The following is a 26,706-nucleotide window of genomic DNA, read 5'->3' on the forward strand; positions in this document are numbered from 1 at the left end:
TGCGCAAGTAATGGATGGGATTATAAGGCGCCCAAAGACAAACAATTGAATTGTCCCCAAGGAATGAAGCCCAAGTTTCTGCTAATTGCTTGTCTCATTGTTTAATACATATACAGATTTATATAACATGGAAATTCTGAGTGCAGAATGATATGATGCTGAATTTATCATTACGCACCTTTCCCGGCCCAATTTGATGACACAGATTGCTTAATCAAATCACAATTGCTTTCTTTTTTTCTTTTTTGTTATGCTTTGTATTACTAAACCATTTGATAGGAGCTAATATGCAACCAGGGGTCCAAGTGTATAACTAATTTTTTCCGTCCCATTAGAGGTGGTGTGAATCCAGTTGACACAATTGCTATGATGAGATAGACCTTGAGATCGTATCCCATATGGTCACTAGGGAATGTCCTAGCCTTTTCTTTACACAGACTATTTTACCTTTGAATAGTGCAGTTATATGTTTGTAGCTGGAAATAAAGTGTTAGAAAATAAAGGTGCCCACACACATAGCGATGTGCTCACAATCAGCCGATGTGTACGATTTCCCTTGAAACTCTCCCCGGCAGCTCTGCACACGATCTCCACAGATCTGCACACGACTTTCACAGCGCATCACCTCCTAGATTGTCAGATCCGCCCTACAGCACGGAAGATCTGACTATGCGATGTGCGACCAGCGGGGACGCGCATCGCATTGTGATCGTGAGTGGGGACTCACGATTTTGGCATATCTTACACGATTTGTTGTCACGATTCGTCGAAATCGGCCAAATCGTGTAAAATATCGCTATGTGTGTGGCCATCGTAACCCTGTATATGTGTTTTGTTCTGGACCAGGAAGTCTTGTGTGCCAACCTTTCTATAATTTAGGATGATGTTGTTGAGCACAAAAGACGCATAAAACTACTTAACTATTTTATCTTACATTTTTGGCTCTGGGATTAACTTGTTTTTGTAAAGTCAAATTTGTGCGGTTAATTTGATCTGTGTCAACTTTCCAGTACATGTCTGAGAATCTTTGTTTAGTCTGCATTCTGTAAACCTACACTTACTTTATATCTGATCCATCTAATAATTGCATCTTGCAGGCCGTATTTTTATTTCAGTTATAGTGAAGTGTGTTGGGAATATAATAAGCGGAATTCCCTCTGCTGTATGATGTTATTTTATGGTGTTGAGTTGTGGTTGTAGTACTGCTGGCATTTATAGTGAAAATCCTGAAGGCACAGAGACAGACTTCAGGTACATCTGCTATTCTTCTCCTGTAGTAAGGTCACCACCATAGGAGATAGCTGTAGGTGATTGAGCTCCCCAAAATGTTTTGTGGATGCAGTCTCTAACCATATGGGCACCTGCAAACATTTCAAAAAGTTGGTTCCTGTGTTTACCACTTGTTTGCTGTTAGCAATACTGGTTTTAATAATAAATGAAATTTTGCTGCTAAAGGTAGACAGGGCGGTTATCTGGTATTTAGCAATATAGAGTAACACCCTCACAGTAAACCTGTCTGTTACTGCAGTTGTTGATTCCTCTTTTGACCCAGCTCAATTGTAAATAATGCAAGTAGAGATGTTTGAACTAGCTGATCATTTATCAAACCAATTTATTTAATACAGAAATTCAATAATTTTTCTTTTTTTTTTACCAAAAAAAGAAAATATAAGATACATTCAAGAAAGTTGTACAAGTTTCGCCGTGGTCTAACTGGTTTGCATCATTGCAGTCGGTGGCCCTTATGTAATAGTCTGCAAGTTGCAAGAACTGGCGCAATTTCGGCCTACAAAATGGTGTAAATTTGACAACATTTCTGCTAAGTTGCATGAGTTTTTCGGAGTAAAAATGTAGATGTGTACAGAGGAGCAGAAATTGGGTGGAGTAGGCACAGCCCTGTCTGAGTACTTTGTGCTACACATTTAGGGATTGATTCAGAGGTTTACATACTAAAGATGTCAGCCAAGGTGGAGCAAATTGATAGCTACTGCACATGCGCAGTGGCTTCCCTCCCCACGGCGACACACGGTGAGGGGAGGGGTATAGTGCATGCGGCGAAGCCACGTGCCGTCAAAAAGGGGAGTGGCTTTGCCCATAGAGAGGTGTGCCCTCACTGCCCGAAACCCCGTTTTAGTCACTCCGGGGGTCCCGGAGGTGCGGACTGCCCCGGGGACTACTCGATGTACAGTGCCAGCCCCCTCACTCTGTCAGGGACCAAGTGCTACATGTAATGCTACAGTGCAGCACCTGGCTCCTGTCACTGAGGAGGACTCGCCACTTTGGTGTCACCCCTAGGCGGGAGACACCCGGCTGCAGCCTGCACCTCCCTTGTGACGCCACTGCGCTTGCCTCCCAGTTGTCTCCATGAAGAGTTGCAGTTATCATTTCAGGCACATGCTGGGAGAAGGGTATAAGTAGCACTTATCCAGCTTTGCATCATACAAAGTGTATTGCGTATCATAATTCCAGCATATACAGGACCAGCGATCACAGTAAGCCATTAAATGTCGCAGTAGGGCCATCCTGCCTGAGCTGAATGTTTGTTTTTATTTCAGATGTGGGCACCATTCCAGAGCATTGGAGCAAGTTCGGGAGCCTGCGGGAGCAGGAGAAGAACCTAGCACTCTCCTGGACATACAGTCAGGTGCATAAATATTGGGACATTGACAGAATTTTCATATTTTCGCCTCTATTCACCACCACAATGGCTTTGAAATGAAACAAACAAGATGTGCTTTAACTGCAGACTTTCAGATTTAATTTGAGGGTAATTACATCCAAATCAGGGGAACAGTGTAGGAATTACAACGGTTTCTATATGTGCCTCCCACTTTTTAAGGGGCCAAAAGTAATGGGACTATCAACTCAAAAGCTATTTCATGGACAGCTGTGGACTATTCCCTCGTTATTTCATTATCAATTAAGCAGGTAAAAGGTCTGGAGTTGATTCTAGGTGTGACATTTGCATTTGGAATCAGTTGCTGTCGACTCTCAATATGAGATCCAAAGAGCTGTCACTATCAGTGAAGCAAGCCATCATTAGGCTGAAAAATCAAAACAAACCCATCAGAGAGATAGCAAAAACATTAGGTGTGGCCAAATCAACTGTTTGGAACATTCTTAAAAAGAAAGAATGCACCGGAGAGCTCAGCAACACCAAAAGACCCGGAAACCACGGAAAACAACTGTGGTGGATAACAAAAGAATTATTTCCCTGGTGAAGAAAACCCCTTCACAACAGTTGGCCAAATCAAGAACACTCTCCAGGAGGTAGGTGTATATGTGTCAAAGTCAACAATCATGAGAAGACTTCACAAGAGTGAATATAGAGGGTTCACCACAAGATGTAACCATTGGTGAGCCACAAAAACAGGAAGACCTGATTAGAGTTTGCCAAACAACATCTAAAAAAGCCATTACAGTTCTGGAACAACATCCTATGGACAGATGAGACAAAGATCAACTTGTACCAGAGTGATGGGTAGAGAAGAGTATGGAGAAAGAAAGGAAATGCTCATGATCCAAAACATACCACCTCATCAGTGAAGCATGGTGGTGGTAGTGTCATGGCGTGGGCATGTATGGCTGCCAATGGAACTGGTTCCCTTGTATTTATTGATGATGTGACTGCTGACAAAAACAGCAGAATGAATTCTGAAGTGTTTTGGGCAATATTATATGCTCCTATTCAGTCAAATGCTTCAGAACTCATTGGACAGCGCTTCACAGTGCAGATGGACAATGACCCGAAGCATACTGCAAAAGCAACCAAAGAGTTTTTTAAGGCTAAAAAGTGGAATGTTATGCAATGACCAAGTCAATCCCCTGACCTGAATCCGATTGAGCATGCATTTCACTTGATGAAGACAAAACTGAAGGGAAAATGCCCCAAGAACAAACAGGAACTGAAGACATTTTCAGTAGAGGCCTGGCAGAGCATCACCAGGGATGAAACCCAGCGTCTGGTGATGTCTATGCGTTCCAGACTTCAGGCTGTAATTGCCTGCAAAGGATTTGCAACAAAGTATTAAAAAGTGAAAGTTAGATTTAGGATTGTTTAGTTTGTCCCATTACTTTTGGCCCCTTAAAAAGTGGGAGGCACATATAGATTCCTTTGTAATTCTTACACCGTTCAACTGATTTGGATGTAATTACCCTCAAATTAAATCTGAAAGTCTGCAGTTAAAGCACATCTTGTTTGTTTCATTTCAAAGGAATTGTGGTGGTGAATAGAGGCCAAAATATGAAAATTCTGTCAATGTCCCAATATTTATGCACCTGACTGTATATGTACATATTGGTCTCATATGCACTGGCTAGTGTATTATTATGCAGTATTAATAATTAATCTATAGATGGCCCATAGCAGTGAACTATAACAGTGCATGTTTTCCAGATCTCCTAGTTTGTGCATAGGTGTATTTATTACTGGCTGACACATGTAAAAAGTGGTGCTAATTATTTCATTTGTGATACTGAGAAGAACATGCAGCACTAGTAAAATTCTGTTATATTACTATTTCTATTGTGGTCATGGTGTGGGCTGGAGAGGGGGGTTTCCAGGCAACCGGAAACCCCCCTGCGTTTGCCTATGAGTATCTACCCTATATTCTATCAGTGACAAAAATCTGTGATCGCCTGGTGGAGCGAGGTCATCGGTCAGAGTGCTTCTGCGTACACGTCTGAATCAGGCCCCCTGTGTACACAAGTACACCTTAATATCTTCTTGCATGAAGAATTGGGTAATTCTAGCAGAACATAAAAATAGATCTTGTTTTTCTACTGATAGCACCTGTGTGTACAATTTCTATTTATTTTAACTATTAAAAGTAGCAATTCAAAATGTTTTGCAAGTACAACTCAAATAAAAAGCTCTTGCTATAACCAATAATTTTGCTCAATGAGCAGCTTATTTAATGAATGGGATCCCTGTGCACTGCCTGTCACAGTCGATCAGTTGCTGTGCAGATTTTTGTTGTTGTTTTTGGCTGATCCCCAGCAGCTCAGGGCTTTCCCTACCCACAGTATACAGGTTCTTCTTCCTCAGTGCATTACAATAGCGGCTCAGCCCTCCCTGGTATCATCGTGCAGCGAGAAGCACTTTGTGCTCTGCCCTCCTATCTTGTTGCTTGCAGAGCGCATTTAAGAACAAGCAAGTTGGATAATGTATAACTTTTACAAAGGCTATCCTAAGCCAGCACATTCACTTACTGTAAAGCCGCATATCCACTACACGACTAATAAATGATTGAACGATAACGACATCGTTGTCATTCATTATATTGTGCAGTGGACATTGAGCCCACACTGAACGATATATCATTCAGTATGGGCACCCTCCCTCATCCCCAAACCTGCACAACCTGACGATATCGTAAGGTTGAACGGCAGGTTCGGGCGATGAGTGACGGCGTCAACGACCAGCAGGAGCGCCCATCGCTGGTCGTTGACTGCATATCCACTGCATCATTAATGAACGATAACGATATCGTTCATTTACATTGTGTAGTGGATATTGCGGCTTAAGTCTACTTCTTTTAAAAGCACAAGCCTATCTAGCAATCTACGCTGAAATGGTACACAAAAGAGACAATGTTATTTTTGATTTGTATAAACTGCGATGTACATTTCTGATAATATTTTATTTATGAAAATAAAAGCTGGAGTAATTGTAAAATTCCATATTCACACTTCTGAAATATTTACGCAACATAACTATTACATGCAGTCACATCAGGTTTTTCTGTGATCTTGTTTTGGGGTTTTAAAATGCTGATTCTTTTAAAGGTGAAACCAAAATGTGATCTATAAACAACACTTTACTGTAACCCCATTACTGTATCATCAGCATGATAATACGTTCCACATCATGTAGGCTGTACCTTAGGCTCCAAATCCCCCACACACTAGCTCACACCTCTCCTCTTTCTCTACTTGTTGTAAAGTCCAGTAAATATTATATCAATTCTAAATGCAAAATAACGAAGATACTATATATTGGGTCATCTTAATGCACAGGAGCAGAAATGAAGGCAATTTATTGCGTGTTAACGAAAAAAGAAAATGATTGATAACTTGAAATTTAAATATTTTCTTGCGGACCATATTGATATATAGGTCCCTTAATGCCGGTAATAGTTGCTGAAGAAAAGTAATGTTCTATCCATGTGAATAGGGTATATAATTGCATTGATTGTGTATAATTGTGTATAATTTTCTAGCCACACTAGCAAATGTACAGTAACAACTGTCAGTGTGACTGCATCAGCCCCTGCATTTGTGATTACATTCTTATTGTGCAGAACAGTATATTTTTGGCATTAGCTTGCAGGGTTCTTGTAATTGTGGTTAACATTCTTTCTAAACAGCTATTAATGAAGTCAGTCATCTCAAAAGGACATCCAACCCCCATAGGTGTAACTTGTCCATGTGTCTGAGTAATGAAGTAACCAATGACACTGCCAGTCACTGGCAGTTCTCACCCAGCCCCCCACCACTCCTAACCGCCTGCACTGGAGTCATCATCATCAGCATGAGCCCTGCACACACTGAGTGCCCTGCCTGCTCTCAGTCTCTTTCTATTCAGGGATCCCGGGTAAGACATTAGAAAATACAACATTTCTGCAGTTATGTGACGGCAGGGACAGATCAGCAATCCAGCGTGCAAAGGGAGGGGGCAGACTGCTGCTTTTGTTGTTTTCCAGGGGAGGGTCTGTGAGCTTTAGCAACAGATTCCATGTGACCAGACCCATCTACTTACCTGTCTCTTCTTCACTGATTGGTGGTAACAGAATATCGCTCTTCCTGTTACTCTGTGTGTATAAGAGGCATCATCTTTCTTTGTGTTAGCTGCAGTTCATTATCAGAGAAACCTAAGGTCTCATCCTCCTTCTCAACTGGATACATGTGATAGTTAACCAATTGTTTTTAATAGTGTTCCATGTGTATGCACAGTATGTATGTGTGTGTGTGTGTGTGTGTGTGTGTGTGTGTGTGTGTGTGTATATATATATATATATATATATATATATATATATAAATATTTATGTGTGTATAATTATATATATATATATATATATACACACATGTGTAAGTGTACACACATACATACGTGTGTGTGTGTACATACATATATATATATATATATATATATATATGTATGTGTGTGTGTGTATAGGTCTGAATATATACCCGCATATTTTTGCTGCTTCTGTAGTCTATAAGTGTGTAAGTAATATGTGTACACATTGCTTTCTCAGTCCTCTGCATTTATGAACTGTAGTGTATATTGGACAATCCAGATCAGCCATACAGAACACGCAGTACAGTATATACTGCATCAGTTTGTCAGCCCCTCTCTCTCATAGTATTTCCCATAAGTGTCCTTAACTTCATGTCTATCATGTTTATGGTTGCAGTAATTTGCCTTGAGTCCTATTGGAGAATAAAACTATAATTATTTGTGTATAATGTGAGTGAGAGAGTTACACTATAGTAAACTATTTGTTGTATTGCAGTGCAGTGATATAAGCTGGTCTTTAAATTCAAGAAGAACTTTGTGAATTTGCATCAGGATTTCTAAAGAGCCCCATCAGCGATGTCCACAAAACTGATTGGTGATCATAAAGGGTTAAAATAGTTGTGTATTAAGCCATGTGTGCCATGACCAGGCATTAGTGCACATTACTATTTACATCCTGCATAAACAAATCAGAAGGCTCTGTTGTTGATTATATGAGTGGAGGTTAAAAGAGGAATAATGAAAAAGCCTAAAAAAAAAAAACACTATAGTACAGTGAGAAGCCCTATAGGGAGCCCCTGGGACATGTTGCCATGCCAACAGGTTCAGGAGCCTGCCTGCCAGCTTGTCAATGGGCAATACGAAGAGGGAGCGTCCAAATGCAGCCTGCTAGCTGCGACGCGATTGGTCACACCTCTGTTGTCTTTGTGTAAAGGAAAGGATGCTGGGTAAGACCCAGAGTGAATGCTCAGTTTGTCTCAAGGCTGCAGTGAGGTAATGCTTTTGAATCTTTGGGATTACGAGCTTGAACCTCTTTAAAAAAAAAAAAAAAAAAAGACTGCAGTGTGTAGCATATTTTTTTTCCCATTTGCTGAGTTTCCTAACCGAGCACATTTTAGTAAGTTTTCTAAGCAAGGCAGGCATATAGATGGTAAAATGCAGGAGAAAACCAGATGAGCACATTTTAGATTGCGTGTGAACTCACATCCCGAATATAATTCTATATTAAGTGATGTTTTTAGGTCAATGTCTACTTGCCCTTCTAAGTCATATTAACAAATTCGCTGCCAGACGGGTGAGTTTTTGTTATTTTTTTATTGCTTTTCAGGTTTTATCCGTTTCTTGTCCCAGTGTACTCAGAATATAATAGATTTAGTGTGAATAGCAGGACCTTTTATGTGTTCACTACAAACCATAAGGAAAAAAAATTACGTCTACATAATACTTGGAGTATTGAAAATCCATTGAATATTGCTTAAATACAATAGTCTGTGTCTCCGGTGTATACCACATACATAACTCTTTCACTGAATTGAAGCCTGATGGGCGTACTTATTGTCAGAACCCCTTACGTGAGGTGTGTACATGGATGGGATACACAGTAAAACTTGTATCTCTATCACTGTGCACAGACACTTCATTTATGTTTGCTAGTAGAATGACATCATTTTGTATATTCCATAGACCATGTTGTGTTAAACATGAATTCATTAGTTAGACTGGGCACCACGAGTGCCTCTCCGTGTTCAGTAGTCTAGTAATGGCGGCAGCCTTATTGCGTTGTTTTTGGAAATAGACTTCGAAGATGCTCGATTGTAAACATTCTTCATTAGTCACATTTCCCGCTATAGTCTGCATTAGTCTAGATTGGGAAAATACATGCAAACATAGTGTCCTTGAAATAGATTCCTGGCTGATTCACTTCTATTCTTTCTAGTGATTTGTAGCTCTGTTTTGCTTTAGAGAAAGAGAAGCACAAAAGCTGGTCTGGATTAACACTCTCACCGACATGGGTTATCTTAGTAATGGTTTCCTATGGTACAGAAGGTAATGCATAGTGTGTACTTTCGTCAGTGCATTAGATATATCATGATTTAGACATTGTGTTACAGTGTGTGTTAAGGACAATGTACCAGTCCTGTTATGCATATGAATAGGTTTCCACTTTCTGGAGTGAAGCGTTGACCTGTCTTTTAGCTGACAGCAATTAATTTCTCTTTCTATTAATTTCTATGATCTCACTTTGTACTCTTCACTAGGTTACAACCTGAGAGAGCTTCTGTCCTTTTCTGGTTCTTACTTTCGTCTTCTCCTACTTCTTTAAATCTGAATTCTTGTTGTGTTTACAAATCTGCTTGTCCAAGCTCATTGGTATATTGTCTACTAGCAGATAATTACAAATATGGATTGAATATATTGTTTCTCTGAGAAGTGCCTGCGATCGCAAAATGATTTCTCTGTTTGTTTGCTGGGTCCTACATTAGGAAAGGTAGTCTGCACGTAGTTTACACTTCAATGTTAGACTCTGCAAGCAATGTCATTATTGGTGTACAAGTGCTCTGCTCATTGTTTTTCAAGCTGCATAATGCTGGCTATTAAATACCTGGAAGTACCTATAGATTATGATAGCATGGCTAGAAAGGGTTTAACTCCTAATGAATTACAACATAGACATATTAATGTTAGGGTATATTAATGTTTGAACCTAGGTGTCTGTAAAATAGTTTTGAAATATACAACCCCAACCTTGACATCTCGGCCAGCTGCACATATAGTGGAATGGAAATGACATACAAAGGCCCACAGAGTTGGTTAGACATGACACATAACTGATTTGTTTAGGTATACCAAAATTGTTTATACCGGGTGTTTCACTCGCTATTGGTCCCAAAGTTTTTCCAGTTTTTTTTTCACCAGACACTGGTGAATTTTGCTTGTGGTTTCTGATCTCTAAACTGCTCAATAAATTATCTTTGGAATGCTTTTATCGCCACAGTTTTCCAGTACATCTGGACAATAAATATGCGTTGTGCAGCTGTGTTCATATTGGCGCCTAACACACAGACACGATGAATGTGGATGCCTCAGTACACAGCACCATTGTCAGAAGCAGGAATACCTACTGAGTAGCAGTGGCGGCTCCAGAGGTGGGGCTGCAGCACAGTACAAAATTCACATAGAGGAACCACTCTAACTGCCATCCTCACTGGCACCAACTGCCATCCTCACTGGAATCCTCACTGCCAGTTGGTGTGGTTCCCCTATTTGAATTTTGGACTGCGCTGCTGACTAGGGTGGTGAACAGCTGGCCTTCACTTCGCGCATGCGTGAACAGCTGGCCTGGATGCTAATGGCAAACACTTTCTTTCAACACTTGCTATGACTTCCTCATGTTTCTCATAGACCAAGGTATGTCTGTGTCACATTCCACAAAATTATGTCACTTTAAAATTTTTATAAGAAAAACTTTGGGGCCAGTAGCGAGTGAAACAACCTGCATTATTCCTTGTGGTCCATCAAACCTTAATGTAAAGAAGCTGGCTTGCATGAAGACATTTGGTTTCTATTAGTGGTGGGCAAAGTTGTTTTTTTTTTTTTTGTTTGTTTTTTAATTTCTCAATGGATTTTTCATAAGTATTCATAAGTGACCCTTGGTCCCACAAAGGGGCAGCACTCTATTTTTTTGTTGAGAAAAATTAGATCAAAGTATGATAGATCAGTGTTCATGTAGCCCAAGCAGTAGTAACCAGTGGTCAACTAATCAATCATAAGTCCCCGCCATGTAATATAATTAGGATCACTTGTGGCATATAGGGCAGGAACTGTCCTGTCACAATCCAGGGTTCACGTATAGATTGCACATCACTTTAAGAGTTGTGCAAAGTTTTCCTTCTCAAAAAATTAGAGCACAATTAAAAATGCCCGGCAGATTAAATGCAGTCCTAATAGATGGTGGTATTATAGTGGTTAGTATCAAGAATAATATTTGTTATATTTTTCTCCTAAATAGTCTTAAAAAGTGTTGGTATAATCTTGACGTTATGCAGGTTTTATGGTAGTTGGTGTCCAAAGTTAAGGATTTATGGGGCCGATTCAATTGTTTTTTTGGGCAGCGATAGTTAATGGGCGCCCGAAGGAGGAATTCATTTGTTTTGGGCACCCATTAATTATCACTTGTTGGTTAAATTTGTCTAAAGTCCTAGTGATGGGCACCCAAACGGTAGTTTGGGCTCCCTAACAGGCATCCAAAAAAAACAATTGAATTCTCCCTGATGAGCTGTAATATAGTGGTTAAAGTTGTGCACTGGTGTGAACATGTATAATACCAAAAGCCAGTGTTGCTATTATGAACACACATTATGTTTAGCTGGCTAAGGTAGCAGTGAATAGGGTCATTTTTCTCACTTCTACAGTTCTCTACTGTGATGATAATACTGCTGAAATAAAGTGCTGCTCATCACAGCTCTACATGCGGCTCTTACTATTATCAGATTCAAAAGGGGCATTTGTAGCAAACTGGTTTCTGACAAAATATGGAATCTTTTATATCCTGCATGTTTTAATGTCTCAAAGTTAAGGAGGTTTTAATAATTATTATTTCTTGTGTTTTAATCTGACATAAAAGTGTAAAGGTGCCCACACACATACCGACTTTTCATCCAATTTGGCCGATTTCGACGAATCGTGACGACAGATCATGTAAAAAATGTCCAAATCGTGAGTTTCTACTCTTGATCACGATGCCGATGCTCGTCCCCGCTCGTCGTACCTCGCATCTTCAGATCTGCCGTGTTATAGGGCAGATTAGCCAATCTGGGATACAATGCACTGGCTGCAAGATAGATCTTAAGTCAGATTGGACATTTTTAACTCCAAATCGTGACCACGACTGCCTGGGGAGAGTTCAGGGGAAATCGTGTACATCGGCTGATTGGGAGCAAGTCGGTATGTGTGTGGGCACCTTAACAAACTTCTTCCTATGATATGCAATAGGTAGCACTTATCCTTGTGTATCAATGCCTATTCCCCTATAGAATGTAAGTTTGCGAGCAGGCCCCTCTTACCTCTATGTCTGTCTGTTATTAACCAGTCTAGTTTTCTTACTGCTTGTTCCCAATTGTAAAGCACAATGTAATATATTGGCACTATATGATTAACTGGTAATAAATAAGTAATATGAAGAGATATACTGTAAATAAAAGTTATATTACAGCGGCTCTAGGTTCCTTCTTCAATCAATGAGGATCTTGATGAGGTGGATAATAATCCACATATAATAAAGCATAATACAAAATTCAATAGTGCAATGCTGTTGAAAAGGTAATGTATAGCACCCAGGTGTGGACACTGCAAATGGAAATTCTATGTTTCCCATTTAGGCATAGCACACCAGCACCTTTTGACAACTGGGCTTATGGAAGATGAAGTATTTTGTGACACTCCGGCTGGTCTGCCCATATTTTTAAAGTGGCAATCATTTAAAAGGCAAAACCAGGTTGGTGTTGCCTTTCAATTGATTGCCGTTTTAAAAATACTGACAGACTCACTAGAATCTCACCAGAGCTTGCATCTCTCAGACTATAAACCACACAATGCAGCAAAAAAGTAACAAATCCTGTCCCAGAATAAACTGTCCTGGTTTGCCTACTGGATATGAGCGGATATGAAGCATGTAGAAGAAAGGTCCTTTTAGTCTGCAGGTTTCAGATCCCTGTCACTCCTATACGCTTCTGTTACCAGTGGAAATATAATGTGAAGTCTCACCACTTAACGCATTTCGACTTAATTGGCCTCAATCAAAAACGGAACTGTATGTGTTTCTTTTATGTTGCAATGTGTGTTTTTTTTATGTAAGTTTGAGTTTGGATATTTGTGAATAAAATTTAAAGGGTACTGCATCAGGTTTTCTATTGTATTTTTCTTTCCCCTTTATATGCTGTGACTTTTAAGGATATTAATCTCGGAGTCTAATAAGAGTTATTCAGTTATGAAAAATAAACCTTTCTATGGTTGAATTTCCTTTGTATGAAGTAAGATGGGGTGTCAGGAAGTTCTGGTGTTCTATCCTTAAATTGTCCACACCAGGGTCCTATACTTACATTATATTGTATTTTGTATTTTCCTTTATTATATGTGGATTATTATCTATCTGTTCAAGAGCCTCATCAGTTGAAGAAGGGACCTAGTGCCAATGTCATATCATTCTTTTTATATCTCGTTATAGTATAGATGGAACTTGTTTTTGTGATGGCATAGGCTGCTTATTTCCTTTGTTTTTGGCCATCATTCTGTTTCAATCTCCTATTTGTAAGGGTCTAAATATTCTGGCATTTTACTGTTTATTTTTCCAATTGCATCAATAGCGGTTCTCTTTTTGAAGGGTTATACTGTAGGAAGTTCTCACAGTTTTTAGGTACAATTGGTTTCTTGCCCATTAAGATATTTGCAACATAAGAAAGCTCATCTTTCTCCATCTATCTTATTTGCAATCAAATACCTATATATTTAGCAAACCAAAACACTTGTTTATTTTTGAACAATTATGGTACAAGTTCTTGTGGACTCACTGATATAAGAATACAGCTTCTTTTGTTTAGGATTGCTAATTACCATTTCTTTCATCTCTTAAGTTTTGAATGGATATAAGGAAAGCAGATCAGTCAGCTACATTCCATTTGAATGCCCAGCTGTACATGGACATCCCTTTTTAATACTAGGGTAATGCTATCAACTGACTGAAAAAAAAAAGAGCTGTAGCAATTCTGATCCATTGTAATATCCCCATCTCCATGCTAAAAACTATTGCCTACCCATAGGGCCGCTAAATAATTGTAAATGGCACAATTCGTTAGTAACTCCGTAACATTAATATCTACCTATGCTCCAAACCAGGGCCGTGGCTCCTTTTTAAAGGACCTGTTTCAATGCATAGAACGAACTGCGCAAGGCCACATAGTACTAGGTGCAACTATCAACCCACTCCTCAACAAATCCTCACTGCCTTTGGGCAAACATGACTCTGCCGCTATATTTATTATTATCCTTTATTTATATGGCACCACAAGGGTACTGCAGTGTCTTATCAAGTACATAAACAAATGAGTAAACAAGAAAAAGTTATTTACAATACAAAACAGTGCAGGACAAGTACACAGTTTATAAACATGATGCAAAACACTTAAATAAGCAGTAGGGCATCAGTAACCAAGTGTTAAGTGCCGTTTTAGGGAATTAGGAGTAAATTATACTACAAGTAAGGGAAGGAGATGCACGTGATGGACGAGGGACCTAGCGAGAGCTTACATTCTAAAGGGGAGGGACAGACAGGGGTGACACAAATGGTGTAGATAGTGAGGAAGGAGCATGAATCAGTGGGTTAGGATGAGAGCTAGAAAGCTTTGATGAAGAAGTGGGTCTTGAGAGCCTGTCTGAAGATTAGTAGAGAGAGGGAGAGAATTCCAAAGCTGAGGAGTAGCACAGGCGAAATCTTGGAAACGCGAGTGGGAGTAAGTAATCAGTTGGCAGGAGAGGCACATGTATTTGTGGGGCGAAGTGTGGGGGCAGGAGTGTGAAAGGAGATCAGGTCAGAGATGTAAATAGGAGTGGAATGGGTGAGGGCTTTGTAAGTGAAGAGGGCTAAATCTGAGTGTCTTCAGCATAGAGATGATATTGGAGGCCAAAAGAGCTGACGGTAGCTCACATAAGGAGGATGTATAGAGGGAGAATTAATAGAGGTCCAAGAACAGAACCTTCGGGGACACCTACCAGTAGGGGAAGTAGAGTCATGTGAGTAGATGGAGAAAGAACGGTTACAGAAGTAAAAGGACAGCCAGGAGAGGGCAGTCTCTCTAATGCAGACCGAGGGAGTGAAGGATTTACAGAATGAGAGGGTTGTCCAAAGTGTCGAATGTAGCAGAGAGGTCGAGGAGAATGAGCAGAGAGTAGGGGTTCTTGGATTTGGCAGCAAGGAGGTGTTTGCTGACTTTTGTGAGGACAGTTTCTGTGGAGTGAAGAGGACAAAAGCAAGACTGAAATGGGTCAAGCAGGGAGTGGAAGGAGAGAAAGGCAGTTAGGCAGTTGTAGACAATCCGCTCAAGGAGTTTGGAGGTATATGGGAGGAGAGAGATGGAGCAGTAGTTGGAGAGAGAGTTGGGGTCAAGGATGGGTTTTTAAGAATGAGGGATGCATGCTTGAATGCATAGGAGACAGTTCCTGAGAGGTTGAAAAGATGGGAACAGGCAACAGGAGCGAGGTTGCAGAGGAGGCTGGAGGGGACAGGGTCAAGGGAGAGGTAGAACAGGGGGAGGACTGGATGAGAGTCATGACTTCATCTCCAGATACTGGTGAGAGAGAGGTGATGGAGGGAGAGGTGTAGGCTGGAAAATAAAGTGATGGGGGCTGGGGGTCAGGCGGAAATTGATGTCCTGGTATACTGTATGGAGTCAATTTTAGACGTGAAGTACGTGGCAAAGTCAAGGGCAGAGAGACAGGAGGGGAGGGGGGCAGAGAAGGAAGTTGAAAGTGATGCAGAGACAACAGGAATTGGAGGACTGGGAGGAGATGAGGGTCTTGAAGTATGACTGTTTAGAGAGGGAGAGGGCAGCACTGTAGGTTGCAAGCATAAATTTTAAATGGAGGAAGCCTGCTTTGGAGCAGGATTTCCTCCACTGTCGCTCGGCAGTTCATGAACACTTTTGCAGATATCTGGTCTATTTGGAATGCCAAGGTTGAGGTATGGATCTGCAAGGGTGAGCATTGACCGCCGGAGGAACAGAGTCGAGAGCAGAAGTAAGAGAGACATTGTATAGGGAAACATCTTGGTCAGGGCGGGAGAGAGAGAGACAGTGGGGTGCGTCAATCATGGAGGATAATGATACGTTGTCAATAGCCTCAAGGTTACGCTTCGTAATGATGGCTTTGGGAAGCAAGGGTGGAGGAGGAGTGAGGAATAGGTTAAAAGCTAGAAATTGATTGTCAAAGAGGGAGAATGGGGAATCGGTGAAATCAGATATATCACAACGGTGAGTGAAGACCAGATCAGTCGAGTTTCCACACAGATGGGAGCGTGAGGAGATCCATTGGGAGAGACCAAGTGATGATGTGAGGGTAAGGTGTTTAAAGGCAGAGGACATTTAGAGATATTGAAGTAACCTAAGGTGAGAAAGGGAAGGTCTGAAGAGAGGATGTGGGGGTGCCAGGAAGCAAATTTAACAAGGAATTTAGTGTTGGGTCCAGGGGGACTAAAAATGCCAACTACTCAAAGCGAGCAGGTTGGAAGAGGCGAAAAGCATGAACCTCAAATGCAGAGAATAAAAGGGAGAGCTCTGATGGTATGAGTTGGTAGGAGTGATTGCGGGATAGAAGGACCCCAACACCACCACCATGATGACCCCCGGGAAGGTGGGGGGGGGAGAGACTGTGAGCCCCCCAAAGGAGAGATCTGCAGGAGAGAAGTGGTCTCCGAGAAGGAAATCCAGGATTCAGTGATGGCTAGGAGATTCAGGGAGTTGGAGATGTGGAGGTCATGGATGGGGACTAGTTTATTACAGACACATCTGGCATTCCAGAGTGCACAAGAGAGCGGCTAGATCAGAATGACATTTTTAGGGTTGTTGTTGCATGGAGGTGAGATTGATTTAGACTGTGGGGTTGGAGTGGGCTTTTACAATGAGGAAGGGTGACAGCTGGTGGTAGACAAGGTAGAAGTTTAGTGTGGTGTGGGCGGAGGTGATGAGAGGTGACTTGGAGAGAAAGGAGGGTGCAAATCTTAATGGTGGGGTAGCAGCACCATGATGGAAAAGAAGTGATTAATAATGGAGTAATGGGAGATGCAGGGGAGAGTACTGGATGGGATGAAGGGGGAAAGAGGGGAATGATACTATGTAGGGAGGAAAGAGGTGGGAACTGGTGGCAGAAGATAATTCTGTAGCTGCTGATTGGGGGGGGGTTGAAGAAAAGGGACATGGTATGATGAGGAAATTGGGGAGAGGAAAAATAGCAGTACAGGTTGAGTCTCCCATATCCAAAATGCTTGGGACCTGGGGTATTTTGGATAACGGAATATTCCGTATTTTGGAATAATTGCATATCATAATGAAATATCTTGGGAATGGGACCCCAATATACACACATAATGCATTTATGTGTTATATACAGCTTATACACACAGCCTGCAGGTCATTTTATACAATATTTTCAATAATTTTGTGGCTCAAGCAAAGTTTGTGTACATACATGAAATAAATTTATGTTTCATTTACAACCTATACACACAGCCTGAAGGTAATTTTATACCATATTTTTAATAATTTGTGCCTTAGACAAAGTTTGTGTACATTGAACCATCAAAAATCAAAGGTTTTATTATCTCAGTCATGCTAAAAATATTCCGTATTTCGGAATATTCCGTATTTCGGAATATTTGGATATGGGAGACTCAACCTGTAGTAGTGACAAGGGCGAGATACAGGAACAGTGCAGTTAAAACGTCTAAAATGCAGATAAAAGGAAGAACAGTGCTGGTAGATCTAAAGGCACAACTAAAATTGCATATTGTGAAGATAAGGATTATGGAGTTTACATTGCAGGACTATAAAATTAGAATAAAATTATTTAGAAAATGGTGTGAAACAATGGTAAAATTTACAGTGGTATACACTGACAGTAGTGCAGGAATATTTTAAACAGCGCAAAGTAGAAAAACATACATACAAAAGCTATAAATGCAGCAAACAAAGTGGTAGTTCCTTTCAATGTAAAAGCAGGGTGTTATAATAAAGGTGTGTCCAGGTTATAATGAAAGATAGTGGCTGAGTTGCAGGATGACCAGAAGCACATCAGTTTGTTATGTCATTTCACAGTTGTAAAACTGTTTGGTTGAATGTGTTCCTTATATGTCCCTCCTGTCTAATGCTGTATGCACACACGTAAAGATTTCCTGTCCAACCATCCAACTAGTTGATTGGTTGGAATGAAATTTGGTAACGTATGGGAGTAACTGATGATCAGCAATTTGCTCCCAAATGCCAGAAAACAGATGGAAATGGCCGTCAGACAAGTTTGTTAAATGTTTGATCTAAACGATTTGTTCAAACAACAGTTTTATACCATTTTCCGGAGTTTGGGAGCAAATTGCTGAATGTCATTTGCTTTCATACCTTACCAGATTTTCTTTCCAACCAATCAACTAGTTGGATGGTTGGACAGAAAATCTTTACGTGTGTACCCAGCTTAACTCTTTAAATTATGCTGTACATGAAATACCACTTATAAAAAAAATATATACCACTTTGAAATTTAAACTTATATAGCCTTTAAACCGGCTTGCAGCCTGTACCCTACCAAATACTGTATATAGTGAAGCATACATGTGTAGTAACTGATTGAATCCAACCCCAGTAACCTCACCTCACACCAAATGCAGCTCATACAATTCTAATGGAAACAAAGTCTAAACAGCATCCCATGTATCTAGGAGTTAATATATAGTTGGACCTCAAGTAAGGCAGGATTTTGCATTAATTAATGAGAATTTACCTAGAAATTATATTCCAAATAACACTTGTATTCCTATTACAGATGCCTAGTGCCAATAGTTTTTTCATAGAAATTATGTCCTAGACAGCTCTCGTATTCCTATAAAAGATGCCTGGTGCCAATAGATTTTTACTTGTAGGTGAGAAGAGGTACCACTTTCAAGGATTCTTAACGAATTTATATGACTCCTGGTGCCTTAAAAACGAATCTGCTAGAGATTATACCCACTATTCTACTCTGCACCTCACGCATTGATATTATTCACACTTCCCAATTGATAACACATGCTATAACTGATGCCCCACTGTCCTGGACAGATCATGTAGGAGTATATGTCCTCTAAGACGTATATTGCTCACCACAGGGTCCTCGTCGCTGGCATCTAGATGATCCCTTGCTGTTGCACCCAATAAATTTCTCTCAGGTTGAGAAAGCTATTTTAGCCTATTTTAATAGAAATTCTACCCTCGTTTTTGCCCCAGGTGTGCAATGGGAAGTTCACAAAATCACTATCAGGGGTCATCTTATTAGTTCCAGCGCTACTGTTAAAAAGCTGTCATCCTAGGACATTTTTTCGAGTCCCAAGTAACTACCCTTCTTGTGAAACACAAAAGACTCCCACAGCCTCCTTTGCATCCAGGGGCGGAAATTTGTATCAGGTGCCCAGGGGGCAAAATAGACCGCGTTTACAAACACAACCCCCCCTCCCAGTAGCAGAGCTGAAGGGGCATAGGAGGAAGTAATGTGCCAGTAATCCTACTGGTTGTGAATAATTTCCATCCACTTCCCCCAGTTATCTACAACCTCATCTGCCCTTATGTCTCTCCAGCCTCATTCCTATCAGCTTTTGCAGATCAAGCCCCCCAGTGTCTCTCCAGCCAGCCCCAGTGTCTCTCCAGCTCCCCAGTGTTTATCCAGCTCCAGCCAGCCCCCTTCTCTCCAGGCCCCCAGTGTTACTCCAATCAGGCCAGCAGTGTCTCTCCAGCTCAAGCCTTCGCATCCCTACGTATCTAGCACACAGGCACTTAATTTCTTTTGAGTCCTCTGGCTTTCAACGGTGCATGGCGGCATAACATGACGCATGCCACTACGCAATTTACAATTAAAAACCTTAATTGCAACAGCTGCTGGTGGTGCCTGAAGATCAAAAGACAGAGATTCCCCAGACCTCACAGATCGATCCATGTATAACCACTGCCTGCGCTGCTGTAGTCATCACCAGAGTACAGACAGCGGTTATATATGGATTTATCTGTTGGCCCTGGTACAACTGTGCCTTTTGTTCCCTGGTGATGCCAGGCCTGCTCCTTGGTGCCCCCCTGACAGCTAGCTCCCGGAGGCCATTACTGCCATTATCTCCAGGAGTTCCGCCACTGCTTGCATCTCAAATTGAGAATCATAAGGGCAAATTGATATTCTCTCGCAGGGCAGCTATTAATCTAAGGAAACTGCAACAGCTGGGTTTTTTTTTTTTTTTTTATAAAGCTGATAAAATGCTATCTATGTTAGCTGAAAAAAAAATGTATGGTGCGTACACACGGGACGATCGGTAACGATATCGTTGTACGATCTCCCGGGTGTGCAAGATGATTGATATGGATCATCCAGCACACCACCGACGACTACAGCGACCCGCAATCAACGATCGCGGGTCCCTATAGTAACCTGGTTCATATCGACCAGGTTGGCCTGCATGCACGGGCGATGGGCGATGGACGATATCGCTACCATCTATACGTGACCGAGCATCGCAAGTCCTTGGGCACCGAAAAATACACGATATGAACGATAACGATATGATCAATATCGTTATTGTTCATATCGTTCATTTTAATCGTACGGTGTGTACGCACCTTTAGACACAAGACGGCCCTAGGTTTGATGAAAAAGCTTAAAACTAAAATACATGGAACCATACCCTAACGAGAATGTTTATAAATTATTCTACTGATGGGTCTGTGTGCCATCTTACAAAAAATGACCCAGATTCATCAGATAGATGCTGGAATGGTTGTGCATTCAAAGTCACTTTCCTACACATTTGGTGGAGTTGCCCTAAACTCACGAATCTCTGGCAGGATGTTAACAATTTAATTTCCACTACCCTCCCAAGTCTCTGTTCCTAAAAAAACTGAATTCTTTCTTCTCCTTTTAGAACTCGCATCGCCTACCTGACATCAAAATAAGTTACTACAACATATAGTTTTTACCACCACCTGCCAACTGGCAGAAGTCTGATTCCCCTTCTTTCCTATATATAAAATCCAGAATTGGGTATGTCTACTGTATAGAATATATGACTAGCATACGCAACAACTTTTGGCAAGGTCTGGAGCCCATGACTTATATTACATGACACTTGCTCCCCATTTGTGTAAAGGTCATGGGGGGGAAAAAGTATTGAGTAACCCTAGTAATAGACCCATTTGTCCGATTCCCCTTGTTCCTTTTTTCCCCCTCCACTCTGATTCTCTTTTTTTCCCCCTCCACTCTGATTCTCTTTTTTCCCCTCCATTCCCTCTATATGGTATGCCATGCCATTCCTGTTTCCTCCCTCTATTATAAAATTGGTCACTCTATTGGACAATACTTATGCCCTGTTTCTGATTTCTCCCTCAGCCCATCAAAGCAAACAGAGTGGACCATGCTACATCTCACAGTTTAGGGGTACACGCTATACAATTTCACAGACGATATGCCAGATTCCGATTGATCGGAACGACTTATCGTCCAACTTGTGTAGCGCACAGGTTCTCAAACTCTGTCCTCAGGATCTCAAACAGTGCATGTTTTCCAGGTCTCACAGAATCACTAGTGAAATAATTAGCTCCTCCTGTGGCTCTTTTAAAATGTCAGTGAGTAATGACTGCACCTGTGTACCTGCTGGGTGACCTGGAAAAATGTGAACTGTGTGGGGTCTTGAGGACTGAGTTTTTAGAACCGCTGGTGTAGTGTGTACTCTCTATTTCAGATGTTGCACGCTCCTGTGGGGTCGTCAGTTGCATTGTCAGGTCGTCCCTACATGCAGCTCAACCTGACAATGCAACTGACTGCCCCATGCAGTAGGATGCGGCAGGGGTCGACATATGGGGCAGGGCCCATCGGTGGGGTCGCCCGTCGTATTGCTGGGTACACATATTGTCTAGTGTGTACCCAGCTTTAGACTGCCAAGTCCTCCTCAAACTGAATAGAAGTGCTATGTAGCAGAGAAGTGGACAGATTGAGTACACCTATACTAGGTGACGTCTCCCAGTGCCTTTAGGTAATGGGAGGGTTCCATAGGGAGGAGGGTATTAATTGTGGTGTGACATCTGCTATCCCTTTGCGTAGTATATGTGCTCCTTGCCTGATTTATCTCATCATTTCAGTGTTTTCAGGAAATAGCCAAGTCTGTGTCGTAACCTCCAGCTCCTGATGATGTCACTGTTGCTTCTAGGCCATTTTTCCCAGTATATTATATTGTGAAAAGATAATCAAAACTCAATAAGATTGACAGGAGAGCTCTGGGAAGAGTTTGTGGTTAATGGCAATTGGATTACATGTTGAGCTTGGCAAGTAGATTACACAGCACCATCATAGAAGCTAAATTCCGATAACCAGAATCATTGTTATATCTCATTATTTACATGATACAAATGCAATGTGAAATAAAGTGTACAGGGTTAGAGTCCTTTTAATATTACATTTAATGTCATAAATCACCTTTTGGGGCTTTGCAATTCTTTCTCAAAATGCTAGTTGCAAGATAATTTTATAAATTTAGTAATTCTGACTCTCTAATTTCGATAGTTATATAATAACTGTATTTTCACAGAAATATAGAATACTGGAACGTCAGTGCTTTGGAGGAACACATAAGTCCTATGTGTACCAACTTGGGCAGGGAAAGAAGAAGATTTAGAGTTGCATACGTAGGAGATTGTTGGATATTGCTGATTGTCAATCACAGAGTGTGGCTAAATCGCACCTACTGTACTGTATAAAGATGGAGATTGTGGATCCATATTGCAAATAGGGCTACAAAATTCAGGACATACCCATTACACAGACTAGCTTGAGGTAGCATAAACAGACTTTTTCTACTACTATAGTAATCTTATATGCATATTAATGATATGCCAGGGAAAGGTTGATGAAAACAATGTATGTTGATTTTTATATACTCATCCATAACCCAGTTAGCTCTATGCCCAAAACTGGTGCAGTAAGCCAGCCACAATCTGAATATTGAACATACTACCTTTATGTAGTGAACTATGGGCCTGATTCAGAGGCGCTCGCAAAAAGTGAGCGCTCGCTCTGAATCAGGGCGGGCACAGGTTTTTTTAGGAGCAGCCTCCTGGCCGCTCGCATAGTTGTGGGTGACCACCCACAGCTATAGCGAGCGGCCATGATGATGGTCGCGATGGTCAAGACCATCGGGCTTGCGACGATACTCTTGTGGTAGGGTCTCGTGGCCGCAAGCCCCAGAGAGCTTCTGGCTCAAATCGAGCCGGAAGCTCTCCCACTGACATCACTGGTGATGTCAGTGGGGCCGCCCACAAATGGTAGGCTTTCGCATGGGAATGCCTCCGTTTGTGAAACCACCCCCCGCCACACCTACAAAATGAGGCGAGCTGTTGATCAACATCGACAGCCGCCCCTTTTGTAGTGAGTCCCGGAGCGAGCGCTTTTTGCGCTCGCTCCGGGGTTCGTGCGTGCGCATTGGGCCAGCATCGACCCGCTTGCGAGCGGGTCTGAATCAGGCCCTATGTTGCTACTACTTGTTCACTTACTACCTAAGACCTTTATACCCCCAGTATTCATGTAAATATAATGCCCTTTAATTAACACACTGGAGTATCGAAACTGGCAGTGCGGAGTGACATTTCTGCAGGTGATCATACCTACATACCATATCTCAGCTACTGCTTAAAATTAGTGTCCCTACTGCCAATTACTCATCTTTTTCTTCCATGAAGTGCAACTTTTGTATATATAACATACTTTGACAAAATATCTGTGGTTCTAAATCATTTAAGCTACAACAACCTTACTATTGTAGCTTTTGTTAGGAAATTAAAAACCAGAACCCCTGGAACTTTGCTCAGGCCATTAAATACAACACCCTGATTTTTTAGTTCGCAAACTAAATTAGTTATAGGAATCAATTTAAAGTTGCGCTGTTAACTTGTGTCCACCAAGAGTTTAAATTAAGGGAAAATAAGTAATGTGCTTTAAATACTGTATGTTGGATGGCATGATGTAATATCCTGGGAAATGTAAGATATTCTGGACCCATAGGAAACTGTCCTGTTGGGTGGCAAGTGTGCCCAGACTTTTAGTGTACGTTTATTGGTCCTGGATGTCTGTGATTTATTTGAAGTGGTTGTATCTTGTTAGTTTTGCTTGTATACTTGATGAGATCACTTTATTGTTCACTGCAGGGTAGCTGGGCTGTGTTCCAAAGCCAGACGTCCTAAATTGCAAAGACAAAGAGTCATGCAGATGCATACAGTTCAGTAAAAGCACTGCAGCCCTGTGAATAATCATTCCCTATAATGCGGGCTGGTATGTGGTCACTCTTCCTTCTGTAAAATAATATTCTATGGGGGCGATTCAAATGTTCTGCCGGAGCTTTTTTTTTTTAGACGCCAGACAGACCAATTCAATTGTTGCTCTGTCAGGGCGCGATATGCGCCGGCATTTCTGCACGCACTCAGGAGGGTGCAAGCAGAAATGTTTGTGAAACCTCCTGGTTAGGGCGCGCTAACCGCAGTTAGCGCGCCCTAACCAGAATTTTAGACGGGCTTAGACGTTTTACACGGCTAAACCTTGTCTCATAGGCGGCGAAGAGGGCGATAATTAATGAGCACCCAGAACAATTGGATAGCAAACTGGGCGCTCATTAATTATCACAACCTATAAAACATTTGAATCGTCCCCCTATAAGTGTTACCAAAAATATATATAAACCTGTTTTTATTTAGGGGCATGTCGGTATTCACGGCAATAAAGAACCCCGCCCCTGCGAGAAGTGTAAAGAGTTAAGTCACCGCACCAGCGGTATATTCACTCTTCTTTCAGGACTCCTGCACATACGCGGCCTAAAACCCCCTCCCAGTAATTTTGCAAAATGTAGCCTACAGGCTACAATGTGCTAATGCCATCTTCAGATGGTGTTTGCTGCAGGGGCCAAACTCCAGGATGCTTTGCATGCCGGAGATTGGTGAATCTGACAGCTTCACAGCCCCCATAACAACCTACAGGGGCTGCGGCTGCTGTCGAAAATGGAAGAGACCGGGGCAGATATGGAGAGGTCTGCTGCAGTCCCTCCATGGTATGTTTGGGGTATATTTAATATTTGCTGGTATCCATCAAAAGGGGTGTTTTTTCGTGAAATATCCTGCAAATTTTATTTGATAAATAGGCCCCATAGGGAGCGGGTGTTGTTGGCTCACTATGGATTTATGTAACACATCTGTATTTATGGCTAATGTCAGCACTTGTTTCCATTAATCGTAGATCACCCAGACACGTGTCAGTGATTTAAAATATCCATATTTATACATAGGAGGTGACTGAATGTATATACAGGGGGGGACAATAGAGATCATTATATGATGTGTGATACATACACATGTAAGTGGACCATGTCTCCTGCATGTTCCACGAGGATTTAATTTCATCCTCTTAAAAACGCAAAAATTGAGCCCTCAGGAACAGATTTGGGGGTGATGGGTAGGTTTGCCGGTTATATTTTTATTTATAAAGAGTGTTGTGGTTTTTTGAAACTCATTCTAAATAATTCAGCGTAAAACCTCAGCTCCAACCCTTAATATTCAATTAGTGATAATTATCCAATGCTGCATGAGCAATTTTGACATAATCATTTTTCTGACATTATGCTGAAATGCCGACATAAGTACACACAATTATGGCACAAAAATGTTTGATTTTAAGCAATAAAATGTAACTGGAAACCTTTTTTGGTGCCTCTTCCATAGCATAGTGTACCCAATTAACACACCCGTGTATGCTTATTCACACAGGTGTGAGGGGGTTCTGCTGCCTTATTCTGGGCACAATGGGAGCGTCAGTGCTGTTACTTGCGGGAAAACATGGGGAGAACCAACTATAATTAGGTGTAAGTCAGACTAGAGGGTGCTATATTGCTCATCAGTAACACCATGTCGCTTTGCAGAGTGGTCAGATGTAAAACATTCTCACAGGTCCTGTCTATAACTGACCATGGCCATAAAATGCAGCATGGAAAAATAGGATAAAATATATGTCTTACACATAAAAGCTAATACTTTTGATAGTGTGAAATTAATTTTAGATGCTTTTTAACACTATCCAACGTTTTTCCCCTCAGTCCCGCTGCCTCGTCCTCATCACTTTTACTTCCTGTCTCACAGTGTTCCTTCCTTCAGTCCCGGTACCTCGTCCTCATCACCTTTCCTTACTGTCTCACACCGTTCCTCCCCTCAGTCCCGCTGCCTCGTCCTCATCACCTTTCCTTACTGTCTCACACCGTTCCTTCCCTCAGTCCTGCTGCCTCGTCCTAGTCACCTTTCCTTACTGTCTCACACCGTTCCTCCCCTCAGTCCTGCTGCCTCATCCTCTTCACCTTTCCTTACTGTCTCACACTGTTCCTCCCCTCAGTCCTGCTGCCTCGTCCTCATCACCTTTCCTTACTGTCTCACACCGTTCCTCCCCTCTGTCCTGCTGCCTCGTCCTCATCACCTTTCCTTACTGTCTCACACCGTTCCTCCCCTCAGTCCTGCTGCCTCGTCCTCATCACCTTTCCTTACTGTCTCACACCGTTCCTCCCCTCAGTCCTGCTGCCTCGTCCTCATCACCTTTCCTTACTGTCTCAGTGTTCCTCCCCTCAGTCCTGCTGCCAAGTCCTCATCACCTTTCCTTACTGTCTCACACCGTTCCTCCCCTCAGTCCTGCTGCCTCGTCCTCATCACCCTTCCTTACTGTCTCACACCGTTCCTCCCCTCAGTCTTGCTGCCTCGTCCTCATCACCTTTCCTTACTGTCTCACATCTTTCTATATCTCTCTAATGTCTCACTTCTGTTTATTCACCTCTCCCTTTTGAATCCAGATAGACAATAACATCTAGGTTAGAATACAGAATCTATAATGGGCACCACAGTGAG

At 41.7% G+C, this 26,706-nt stretch overlaps 1 protein-coding gene across 4 annotated transcripts in view; it reads left to right on the forward strand.

Annotated features, from left to right (window-relative positions):
• STOX2 (storkhead box 2) overlaps positions 1-26,706 on the forward strand; it is a 308,412-nt gene that overhangs the window by 213,330 nt on the left and 68,376 nt on the right. Inside the window, exon 1 of one of the 4 annotated variants that reach the window (XM_088446977.1) lies at positions 6,507-6,595. The exons of 2 other annotated variants lie outside the window; for them this stretch is intronic. The gene's annotated coding sequence lies outside the window, so the exon portion shown is untranslated. Of the gene's footprint in view, positions 1-6,506; positions 6,596-8,233; positions 8,316-26,706 lie in introns of those variants that run through there. One more of the 4 variants, XM_088446978.1, reaches the window with a different exon arrangement.

The sequence above is a fragment of the Taudactylus pleione genome, unplaced genomic scaffold (assembly GCF_031769625.1).
Source record: "Taudactylus pleione unplaced genomic scaffold, aTauple2 ptg000408l, whole genome shotgun sequence".
NCBI lineage: Eukaryota > Metazoa > Chordata > Amphibia > Anura > Myobatrachidae > Taudactylus > Taudactylus pleione.